This window comes from Acinonyx jubatus, chromosome A1 (assembly GCF_027475565.1).
Source record: "Acinonyx jubatus isolate Ajub_Pintada_27869175 chromosome A1, VMU_Ajub_asm_v1.0, whole genome shotgun sequence".
NCBI classification, from domain to species: Eukaryota; Metazoa; Chordata; class Mammalia; order Carnivora; family Felidae; genus Acinonyx; species Acinonyx jubatus.
Genome location: NC_069380.1, coordinates 205,207,268 through 205,219,297, shown reverse-complemented (window position 1 = coordinate 205,219,297; position 12,030 = coordinate 205,207,268). Strand labels below are relative to the sequence as shown.

The 12,030-nt window shown below is 47.0% G+C and overlaps 1 protein-coding gene across 4 annotated transcripts in view; it reads left to right on the top strand.

Moving 5' to 3' along the window:
- Positions 1-376: 376 nt before the first annotated feature.
- OSMR (oncostatin M receptor) overlaps positions 377-12,030 on the top strand; it is a 56,346-nt gene continuing 44,692 nt past the window's right edge. The window contains exon 1 of one of the 4 annotated variants that reach the window (XM_027075701.2): positions 377-525. The gene's annotated coding sequence lies outside the window, so the exon portion shown is untranslated. Of the gene's footprint in view, positions 526-672; positions 822-9,256; positions 10,121-12,030 lie in introns of those variants that run through there. The other 3 variants (XM_027075691.2, XM_027075704.2, XM_053201360.1) reach the window with 3 other exon arrangements.

The following is a 12,030-nucleotide window of genomic DNA, read 5'->3' as shown; positions in this document are numbered from 1 at the left end:
CCCCTCGCTTGGGATAACAAGTGGCCTCGCGCGGTCACACCAGGTCCCGGGGCCCTCGGCAGGCCTCGGCGACCCGCCGCTGCGTGGCCCGCCGGCCGGGACAGGAGTGTTGGGCGCGCGACGCCTCCCGCGGAGCCGTGGGTTCCCCTGTTCCTTCCCAGGCCTCTCCCACTTCCTTTCCCACCGCTCCCCGCCCGCCCGCCCGCCGAGGCCCGGGGCCGCACCTCCGCGGGGTCCCGGCCGCCTCCCGCAGGGTCCCGGCCGCTTCCCCCCCGGGACCAAAAGGGGGAGAATTCCTGTGGGTCCCAGGAGTGCCAAGAGTGCGCGGCAGGACGGGAAATTGCAAAAGTCCTCAGCCCTCTGCCCTCCCCCGCGGCTTTCCCGTAACTCCCGCCCCTCGGCGCTCGCCCCGCAGCTGATTCATAGCCCCGGCGCGGGGCCGCCCCTGCACGTCCACACCGGCGTCCGCACCCGCGGCCCCGCGCCGCCCAGGACCCGGCCTGGAGCCGTCCGCCCGCCCGCGGGGTGAGTACCCCCGCCGCCCTGCCACCCCGCCGCCCGCTCGCTCTCCTCCGCGCCCCGCGGCAGCCTTCCCCGCGCCCCGCCAGCCCTGCCCGCGAGCGGACCCGGCGCGGCGTCCGGAAGGATCGGACGGCTTTGCAAGCCCCTTCCCGGGGTCTGCCCGCCTGGACGCGGCCCGGCGCACGGCCGCCTGCCTGACCCGCCCCGCGCCGCCTCCGCCCCGCGTTTGCTTTGGCTCACCGTTCGACCCGCTCCGAGCCGGTGCTTTGAGGGCTCCCCGCCTCTGGCCCGCCTGCCTGGTGCGTAACTTGTAAAGAGTAATTCTTTCCAGAGCGCACAATGCTGGGTCCGTCGCGGCGTTTCCTTCCCTGCTTAGAAGTTCACAGTCCCGTCGCTTCTTTCTCAGTAGTCGGGAATGTGTGTTGAATTAAAATTCCCACTTTAATCCACCTTTGCTTCTCTCCCAACACATCACCACGGAAGTTAATTGTATTCCCCACCCCCCAACCCCCTCCCCCCCGCCAAAGTTCCCTCCACTCGGAGTTGTCGGTGGTGTCCCTCCTGCTGGCCTCTGTTTACACCTGGAAGTGGGCGGCGCTCACCCCGGTGTGCAGCGAGGACATCCCGGGGGTGCGGTGGTGCGGGAGCGCGGGACAGACACCTATCCTCCTCCTCCACTCGAATGGAGGGGGCGCGGAGCTGGCCGGTTGAGCGGCGGGAAACTTGCAAACTCAAACGCCCCCCGCCTCCACCCTGCATGGAGGGGTTCAGTAACTTGTCCAAGACCGAAAAACTGGCTGCGGTGACTCCGAAATCCCGTAGCCCAGGGCTTTGGCCCTGACACCATGAGTCCTTTCTTGATGGTCCTTGGCCTGTCTTTCACCAGCCCAGCCATGCACGCATGCATCCTGCCTGCCTGCCTGCGGTGAGAGGCGCCACTGAGTGCCACTGAGGTGCCACTGAGAAAAGCCACTTGGTAACCGACGGGCTCCAAGACTCTTTGGGACTGAGCTTATGCTCCAACTCAAGAGGAGTAAAAGTGGGGGTCCATGTAGAGGATCCCATAGAAATAAAGATGGTATATTTGATTTGAACAGGAAGGAAAGAAGCTTTGGGTGTTATGCCCAAGTCTAAAGCTGACGTTGGGACTGGGGTGAAGTTAATCATCGCCTCAGCCTCAGTTTCCTCCTCTGCAAAATAATAATGGTTCATACGATGGACCAGGCACTGTTCTGAGTACTTTACATATGCCAGCTCGTTTAAGCTTTACCAGTGAGGAAGGGAATAGCTCTGTCATTCTCGTTTTATCAGTGAGGAAACCAAGGCCCAGAGAAGTTCTGTAACTTGTCTGTGGTCACACAGCTAACAGGTGAGAGTCAGGAATTGGCTTGGAGTCTCCTTATAACCACTATGCTGTGCCTCAAACTCTAGGACTCTTTTTGGAGTGGTTCTGGGGGTGGTGCTTCATTACTGTCCTACTTTGTCTCCCTCCTGGGCTGCTTTAAAATGCACCCTGGAGGCTGAAGGGCCCCAATCCTTGGAGCTTATTAAAAACACTGGACTCCAACTTCAGCTGCCTGTTTAGAATCTTCAGGTTGTGCTCAATTTGTATCTGCCCTGGTAGCATTCAGTACTATTAGAAGCTAATGGTGCCGGGGAGCTCACCACCTAATATTTCATTGCCAGACAAAGTTAATTCTCAGCTATAACTTGTCTCCTTGTGACTTACATCTTGGTCCTGCTTCTGCCCCATGTTGTCCCAGCAAATATGTCTGAGCCTTTTGTATCAAAGGTCACCTTGACAGTGTCCCACTCAGGCCACATTGGGGAAAGTACTTACGCACTGGGTCTCTCCTTCTACCCCTTTCTTTAACCTAAAGGGCCAGGAACACCTACAGAGATGCACATGTAGGTGTGCCAGAGTCTCTGATTATTCTTATAGCGCTTTTGTCTTAGAAAAGGAACCGAGTCAGGAAAACTATGGCTTTGAAAGAGAAATCAGTGGTAATATCCTTCCACAAGAGGAAGGAGATGTTTTCCTGTGGGAACTGGGCTGGGGCACTGTTGGCTCGGGTAGAAGGAAATCTTCCTGAGTGTCATCTTGCTCAATTACAGGAACAGGGAGACTTGGCCCTCTTTTCCCTGGAAAAGGAAGTCCTCCTTGATTAAAAAAAAAAGTAAAATAGGGAAAAATCAAACAAATAGAATATTGTGAGAAATATCCTTCCCTCCAAGCAGGCTTCTTTGTAGCTGCATAAAGTGAGTTTCTTTCCCAACAGCTGTGTTATTGGCTTCACAGCCTTCCTTCCCTTCTCATTTTAGTTCTGCAGTTGGCCCTTGAACAGCGCGGGCGGTAGGGGTGCCTGAAAATCCACATAGAACTTTTGTGTCCCCCAAAACTTAACTGCCAATAGCCTACTGTTGACCCGATAACACAAACAGTTGATTAACACATTGTGCACGTTATGTATACTATGTTTTTACAATGAAGTAGGTTAGAGAAAGGGAGATGTTCTTAAGAACATCATAAGGAAGTGAAACTACACTTACAATTCTGTATTGTATTTATTGAAAAAAATCTGTGTCTATGTGGACCCATGCAGTTTAAACTGGCATTGTTCAAGCATCAACTGTACTGGCTTTTCAACATTTATATATTCCAGGTTGTCCGAATTTCATTTTTATGTTTTAAAAGCAATTCAAGTAATAACTGACTATATTCTTATTCAAAAAAATAGAGAAGTGTAGGGGCGCCTGGGTGGCTCAGTCGGTTAAGCATCTGACTTCAGCTCAGGTCATGATCTTGTGGTTCTTGGGTTCGAGCCCCGTGTCCAGCTCTGTGCTGACAGCTGGGAGCCTGGAGCCTGCTTCGGATTCTGTGTCTCCCTCTCTCTCTGCCCCTCCTCCACTCGTGCTCGGTCTCTCTTCCTCTCAAAAATAAATAAACATTAAAAATTAAGCAAAATTAAAAAAAATAGAGAAGTATATGGAATGAAATGTGGAACTACCATGATCACTCTTATTCTCAGAAGAGGGATGGTTACATTTGGTAAATACCATTCCATGATTTTGTTTTCTTTTCTGTGCATTTGCATAATATGTACAGATACATATATCTTAATGTATGTAAATGAGATCTTACTATATATTGTGTAGCTTACTTTTTCATTATCCAGGTCTTAGGGATCTTTCCATGTCAGTACAAACCTTTTGTTAAAGGGTACATGTTATTCTAAATTAGAAACATAATTTATCCATTTTTTCCCTTCTTGATGGATATTTGGATGATTTCAAATTATTCAACATTAGCAGCAGTACTTTAGGAAAGACTGCACTCATCTTTGTGTGTAAGCCTGAATATATCTGTGAAATAGAGTTCTGGGGTCCAAGGGTTTGTCCATTTTTTCACTTGATACAGTTCTTTAAATCATAGCACTGCCTCCCACCCCAGGTACTGATTTAAATTTAGTGCATGAGAATCTGCTTCCCTCATCCTTCCTAACATCAGCCATTATCTTTTTTTTTTTCCATTTAAATTTGCAAATCTGGTAAATGAATGAATATGGCATTTTAATTTGTATTTTGCTTATTATTACTGCACTTTAATTTCTCTTAATATTTATGGTCATGTGCGTCTTCTGTTCATGTCCTTTGCTCATTTTTCTTCTATTTTTTTAAATGTTTATTTTTTTGAGAGAGAGAGACAGAGCATGAGCATGGGAGAGGCAGAGAGAAAGGGAGACACAGAATCCGAAGCAGGCTCCAGGCTCTGAGCTGTCAGCACAGAACCCGACATGGGGCTCAAACTCACAAACCGTGAGAGCATGACCTGAGCCAAACTCAGATGCTTAACTGTCTGAGCCACCCAGGCGCCCCTCTCATTTTTCTATTGAGTTGCTTTTTCCTATTCCTATGAATCGCAGAAGCTCTATACCTATTCAGGATCTTAACCCTTTGTCTGTTGTAGATTATTTCAATATTTCTTCTAGTGTGATTCTCTCCCCACCCCCCAATTTTTTGGTCGTAAAATACATAATATAAAATTTACCATTTTAATCATTTTTAAGTGTACAGGTCAGTGTTACTAAGTACACCCTTATTGTTGTGCACCCATTGGTACTGTTCATCTTTGGAATTCTTTCCACCTTGCAAAACTGACACTCTATGCCCATTAAACAGTAACTCCCACTTCTCCCGACCCCAGCCCCCTGTAAGCAGCATTCTACTTTCTGTCCCTATGAATTCGACTACTCCAGGCACCTCACAGGGATTGGAGGAATCGTATAGCATTTGTCTTTTTGTGACTGACTTAATTCACTTAGCAAAATGTCCCCAAGACCATCCATGTTGTAGCAAGTAATAGATTTTTTTTTCCTTTTTAAGAATAGATAGTATTCTGTTGTATGCATACACCACTTTTACTTATCCATTCATAATGCTGTTGTTTTTAACTATCTTTTGCTACACAGAAGTTTTAAAAAAAATTTTTTTTAACATTTATTTTTTGAGAGACAGAGAGAGACACAGCACGAGCAGGGGAGGTGCAGAGAGAGGGGGAGACACAGAATTGGAAGCAGGCTCCCGGAGCTGAGCTGTCAGCACAGAGCCCAACACGGGGCTCGACGCAGGGCTCGACGCGGGGCTCGAACCCACAAGCCTGAGATCATGACCTGAGCCGAAGTCGGACGCTTAACCGACTGAGCCACCCAGGCGCCCCATGTCATTTTCTCTTTTGTATAAACTTTACAAATAGCTCGCCAAGTTAAAAAAAAAAAAAAAAATTCCTGTTGGAATTTCTCTTTGGATTTTCTTGGGTTTCTAAGGGTTTATAATTGTTAATAATTCTTTATGCCTTAATGTCCATTCTGGTCTGAGCTCCAACTCTGGAGGAAGCAGTGTGTTTGGAAAAGCACTGTGATCTGGGGACTGACTCACCTGGACTTCAAGTTCTGGAAGAACGATGTCGCCCTGTGTCAAAGTTAACTTTTAACCTTGTGAGCTTTTGTTTCCTCACCTGTGTAAGTGGATGATAACTGAATTTCTTTCCTAAGACTCTTGTGAAGATTCAGTTAATAAACTCATGCAGATCACATAGCACAGCACCTGGCAGGGAGCTGGGGTCCACTTCGTGCTGGCTAGGATCATTTTCACATTTACTTTCATATCCTAGTATGGCCTCTGCAGTGCACCTCATCCTAGAAGGAACCAGTAAATGTTTCCTTTCTGTATCAGTAGTATCCTGGGAGACAAAAATATGTAACAGCTATTGAATGTGGTAGTATTTCTCCAACTTGGGTGTGCATGTGACATCCGCTAGGGATTCTTTTTTAAATACAAATTTTTATTCGGTAGCTCTAACGTGTGGCTGATTTTACATTTCTGGTCTCTTCGGTGATGTCAGTGCTACGGGTCTTCCTCCACGCTTTGAGTATATAATCTTTCACTGGTATTTAAAATCATACTGCTGGTGGTAGTATTTCCTATTGGATTAAATGTGGTTGACAGGACTTGTAAATTGCTTTCTTTTAATATTATATGCTAGAGAACTTGCACGTAAGAGAACTTGAACTAAATTATTGTTGTGTTGTTTCTTCCCTCCCTCCCTTCCTTCCTTTCTTCTTCTTCTTTTTTTTAAGGACAGAGGGTTAATAGGGCACTAAATATAATACCAAGTTCTAGTCTTAGATCTGAAATCACTGAGGCAATCAACTCTCTGGATTATTTAAAACTGTTGTCTTAAGATGACGATTGCCACATAAAATACATCCAGTCTGAGTATGAAATCTAAGGTCAACTAAAAAGCCATAATTTCAAGTGTCTTACCAAATAGAAAAATGTAAGATATAAGTAACACTTGGAAAAATGTAAGATAAAAAGAACCCTTGGAAAACGTGGAATTAGCTCCTACTGTGTGAGAACAGTAGATGTTGTACGTCAACAGAAGCTATGCAGTCATGTGAGTAAACTTTTCATATGTCATGTGATCTCTTGGTCACCTCTTTCTGTTCTCCATCTGTCCAATGGGGGGCTTTGAGCAAGGTCACTTCACATTCCTTAGTATGCTGGTCTGTCAGAAGGGAATGGCAGTATGTTTTTCTACCCAGGACATTGATTACTTTCTGTAATTGAAAATGCATTTTTAAAGCCCCTATATTCTCTCAGGACCTGAGAGATCACGTTTTTGTACAGAAACACATGACATGCTTGTAGGCTGATCCAGTACTTAAAAAATACCAATCTTTTTTGGGGCCCCTGGGTGGCTCAGTCAGTTAAGCATATGACTGTCGGCTTGGGTCATGATCTCACAGTTCTTGGGATTAAGCCCCTTGTTGGGCTCCGCGCTAACAGCACAGAACCTGCTTGGGATTCTCTTTCTCCATCTCTCTCTGCCCCACCCCTGCTCGCACTCTCTTTCTCTCCTTTTCTCTCTCTCAAGATAAATAAACTTAAAAACAACAACAACAACCACCACCTTTTTTTAGGTCTATTTGACAAGTATGGTTTGGATTTGAATCAAAAACTATTGTCAACTGGTTTAACCCTGTTGGGATATATGGTTCAAATCTGAAAGTAATGGAATTGCCACTACTTGCATATGTAAATATGTGTAAAACACGCACATGTTGTAAAGAATGCTTTATGTTGCAGAATTACATAACTTGAGAGATTTGACCATAATTTCTATCCTGCTCACCTCCTTTACTCCATCCCAGCTCTAAATTTGTAAGTGTTACTAGTTGGGTGTGTCTTTGGGGGCCAGTTTGGATCCTTGAAGTAGAAGACAGCAAGGCAGAAATGGATGTGCAAGAGATTTGGGGGAAATGCCCTGGTGAGGGATAAAGGGACAAGGGAGCGGGAAGAGGCAGAGAAAGCCTGCAAATCCCATGCAAGGTGACAGGGAAGAAGGAAGATTGAGAGGGAAGGGCTTCCACCTACAATGCAGTTCTGAGAATGTTTTGCCCAGGCCAGTGGGGAGATGTAGATCAAATGTTGCCTATTGGAGGAGTCCCCTGTTGAGCAGAAAAAGTTTGGCCCGATCATCTGCTGGAAGCAGCCTGCGGGGACTGTGGGCTGGGGTTTGAATGTGCAGCGGATGGAAAGGGGCAGCAGCGGAGGCTGTCAGTCAGCTACGGTCCTGAGGCAGAGCCTTCCTTCTAAAGGGAGCGCAGATTGGCACGGTTGCACACTCGCACACCCGTCTTCCAGAGGTGTTTGTGCACACATGCTATTCTGAAATGGGCTTTTTCACTCAGTATTTTTTGGATATTCTTCCATGGCAGCACATAGATATATCTTATCCTTTTCACAGTTTCATAGTACTCCTTTGTGGAAATGCACCACGATTGAATTTTCTGATTCTTTTTCACGGACATTTGGACACTTCACGGAAAACATTTCATGTTTTCATTTTTCGTAGATATTAACAATACCACAATGAACCCTCTTTAAAATACATCAGTTTTGTATACAGACACACATATACAAGCATACTATTTAGAGGACAAAATTCCAGAAATAGAATTTCTGGATCAAAGGGAATGCACCCTGGATTTCTAGTAGGTATTTTCAAAATGACCTTGGCAAAGTTGTGCTGTTTGACCATCAGTGAGTAACAATGCCTGCTTCTTCAAACTCTTTTCAATGCTAGGTATTAAGACCTTTTTAGGCTTTGCCAGTTGGATACCATGCAGACCCACATACAGACATATACAATTACTTTTTTAATTTGCATGTATTTAATTAATAATGATATTGTCCTGTTTTTCTTTATTCTCTTTTGGCTATTGGTATTTCGTTTTTTCGTGAATTACATATTCATATCATCTGTCCGTTTTTTTTTTACAGGGTAGCTTATCTGTTTTTGATTGGTTTCTTTTTTAATATTTATTTTTGAGAGAGAGCACACAAACAAAGGAGGGGCATTGAGAAAGGGAGACAAAATCAAAGCAGGCTCTAGACTGCAGGCTGTGAGTGCAGAGTTGGACGCAGCGTTCGAACTCACGAACCATGAGATCATGACCTGAGCTGACGTCGGATGCTTAACCGACTGAGCCACCCAGTTACTTAATGGGTTTCATTTAAGTAACATGTCCACAGTGTTATAGTTATTAAGTGCCAGAGCAATGATTGGACCCTCAGCATTCTTATGTCAGAGCCCATGCACTTGACTATTACAGCTTCCTTTTCCCACAAAGGTCTAGGTTATTGTGCCAGTGCGATTCTGGAGAATAATCTGTCTTGTCTCCAGTGATTTAAAATATATCGTTAGCATGTACTAAATTCCTACATCTTCTTTAGATCCAGAATACTCCTTGGATCTAGGTTTTCTATTCCTTTCTTTGTCTTCACTTACCACTCAAAGATCCAGCTTTAATCAGCCACAAGTTCCAAGAATCTTTAACTGAATGTTGATTTAAAAAAGAAAAGCAAGGGGCACCTGGGTCGCTCAGTCGGTTAAGCATCCGACTTTGGCTCAGGTCATGATCTTGCAGTTTGTGAGTTCAAGCCCCGCACCAGGCTCTGTACTGACAGCTCGGAGCCTGGAGCCTGTTTCTGATTCTGTGTCTCCCTTTCTCTCTCTCTGCCCCTCCCCTGCTCATGCTCTGCCTCTCTCTCTCTCTCCCTCTCTCTCTCTCTCTCAAAAATAAATAAACATGAAAAAGATTTTGAAAAGGAAAAAAAAAAGTGATTGTGCATAAGCCAATTCAGTCTCATAAATAAGGGATGATCTTACAAAACTAGTAGAAACACTTAACCAGGCAGGTTTAAAGAGAGGACAAGGAGTGCTTAAACCTTTCTTTGGGCACCACCTCCAGGTGGTGGATACTTTATTTTATTTAATTAATTAATTTTTTAATGTTTATTTTTGAAAGAGACAGAGTGCGAGCATGCGAGGGGCAGAGAGAGGGAGACACAGAATCCAAATCAGGCTCCAGGCTCTGAGCTGTCAGCACAGAGTCCAACGCGGGGCTCGAGCCCATGAACTGCGAGATCATGACCTGAGCCAAAAGTCCAACGCTTAACTGACTGAGCCACCCAGGTGCCCCTGGGTGGTGGATACTTTAGGAGGAAAGGGGGGTGGAATTGCAGTGAAACCTTACAAGTAATGCATCCTGTGCTATAATGGTGGAGGCCCTTTCAAAAGGGCTCCCAAAACCATGCAGTGCTCAAAGAACAAAGTAGATGAACTTGGGAAATGTGGGGAACATGCCCTGCAGCTCTTGGTGCTGCTGCACAGAACTCTTTCACAGGGAGCACACACCCAAGCACACTTCCTGGATGAACAGCTTCTTTCTTTAAAATAGAATTTGCATATGACATCACTGGGCACCCAGCCAGTTCTGAAGAGTTTGGCAACACACCCCCGTTCTTGGGAAGCAAATGACTGGTCATGTTGCTTCTCATGGGTATTATTTATGGTGAGGAAACTTCCCAGGAATAAATATTTTAGTAATGACGGTACAAGAAGTCCTAGCGAAGAAGGGCAGACTCACACCCTTTGCAAAAGCTGTGCCTGTAGTGTTTGTACTGAGGGGCGTTCAAAGGCATCTTCGTTTTGCACAGAGACTAGATTTGAATGAGAAGTTCTACAAAATGAGTGGGTAATTTTTCTTTTCTTTTCTCCCTTTGTCTCCCCAGAGAAGAAATGTCAATGAAAGACTATGAATTAGGCAATGTTTGGCAACAGGAAAAGTAGAAGGGCCTGAAAAAGAATCTCCTTAATAAAATAAAATTGAAAGCAAAGAAGAAAGAATGTGAGAAAATTAATACAAACGTTTATTCATTTACTGGATATTTACTGGGTAACAACCACGTCCTGGGACTATGATAGACAGTGGGGACTTGGGTCCAGGCCTGTCCTCAGGCAGCACATAGTCTGGCTGGGAATGATGGAGATCTGAAAAATAGAAATAAAGAACAGATTTGGGCAAAGAACTAAGTAGTGTGGGTGAGGCAGGAAAGTGGTTTTGCCTTTCTGAATTCTTCCTGACTTCCTTTTCTTACTGGACACTGGAAGTGGCAACACTCCCCACGGACATGGCAAGAGAAAGCCTGATGGAAGAACCAGAGGGCACGGTGGGCTTTTCCGGAACAGCAGTCCCTAGGAGAACAGGCGGAGCACTGACTGCCGCGGAAGGGGCTCGCCGGCCCAACTCACACTCAGCCCTTATCATCCAGGTGCCGTAGGAAGGCCTGGCCTAATCCTGCAGTGTCGTTGATCTGCATCAGGGGTCCAGTCTAGGGCGCAGGGCGCCCCAGAGCTCGTGTGCCGACCTCTCTTCTCTGTCTGTATGGAGTCTGCAGGCGATCATCCAGTCCTGTGGCTTAAGTACCACATGCATGCACTGAGGATGATTTCTACCCCTGCCCGGACCCCTCCCATGGACCCCACTTTGTGTGTCCAGCCAGCTCACGTGGCTGTCACATAAGCATCTCCAATGTAGCAAGCTGCAAACCGAGCCCTCGATAGAGCCCACTACATCTGTTCGTCTCTTCTCTGTTGATAGCAGCCTCCCTTCTGCCAAGAGCTCAGGCCATTTTGGGGGCCACCCGTGACGTCTGACTTTGTCAGCCCCTGTCACATCCTGCCAGCTCTGTCTGTCAGATCTCTCCTGAGTTCCACTGCTGTTTCCGCCTCCACTGCCGTGACCGTGGCCTGAGCCAGTGCCATTGTCCCTGGACTACTGCAGACCTTCCTAACTGCTGTCCCTCCCACCGCTCCTGCCCCCTCCTGTCCCCACCAGTCTCTTCCTGTTCTGGTGAGTGAGATAGGCTATTCCTGTCCCGAAACTCCCCAGTGGCTCTCACCTGGCTCAGGGTAGAGGCCACAGTTGGGAAAATGGTTCCCTGTCTGCTCTCCCTCTGTGGACCCTCTGTTTTCACCTCCTGCTTCTCACCTCTCACTGCAGCAGGAGCTCCTGCTGTTCCTTGAATGAGCCCAGCACTCTCCCACCTCAGCGTCTGGGTGCCACTCACCCCTTCACCTCCAGGTTCTTCCCTGTGGTTGTGGGGAGCTCACCAGCCAAGAGCTGGTGCCCTCGGAGTAGGCACAGGGTCTTTGGAGGCAGGTTTACAGAGGAGGAGGGGTGGGGGCCACATGGGCTGTGCAGGGTCACCTGGGGCCTGGGAGCAGCTGACTCAGAGCCCTGGGTGTCTGTGTCCTTCGCACGGCATCAGGCGTCGGGAAAACTGTTCGTGCGGCGTTTCCCAAAGGCTGACACCGGTGTCTCTGGGATGTTCTTCCAGCTGCTGACTGTCACTCTGCAAGTTTTGGTGAACTTTACTGATTTTGCCAGAGTATTCAGACGACAGCCAGGACCCGTAATCCCTCTGCAAGTGGTCCTGGCGTGGTCTGGGGCCTGAAGTGTTGGGATGGGGGCTGTCCAGTCACACCACGGGAAATAAGCACTTCGCCCAGGTGCAGGCAGTGACTGCTGTGTCCCGTTTGCCACCTGTCCAGCACGTCTAAAACGGTGCACGTCAGAACAGATGAAAGGAAAAACCGTG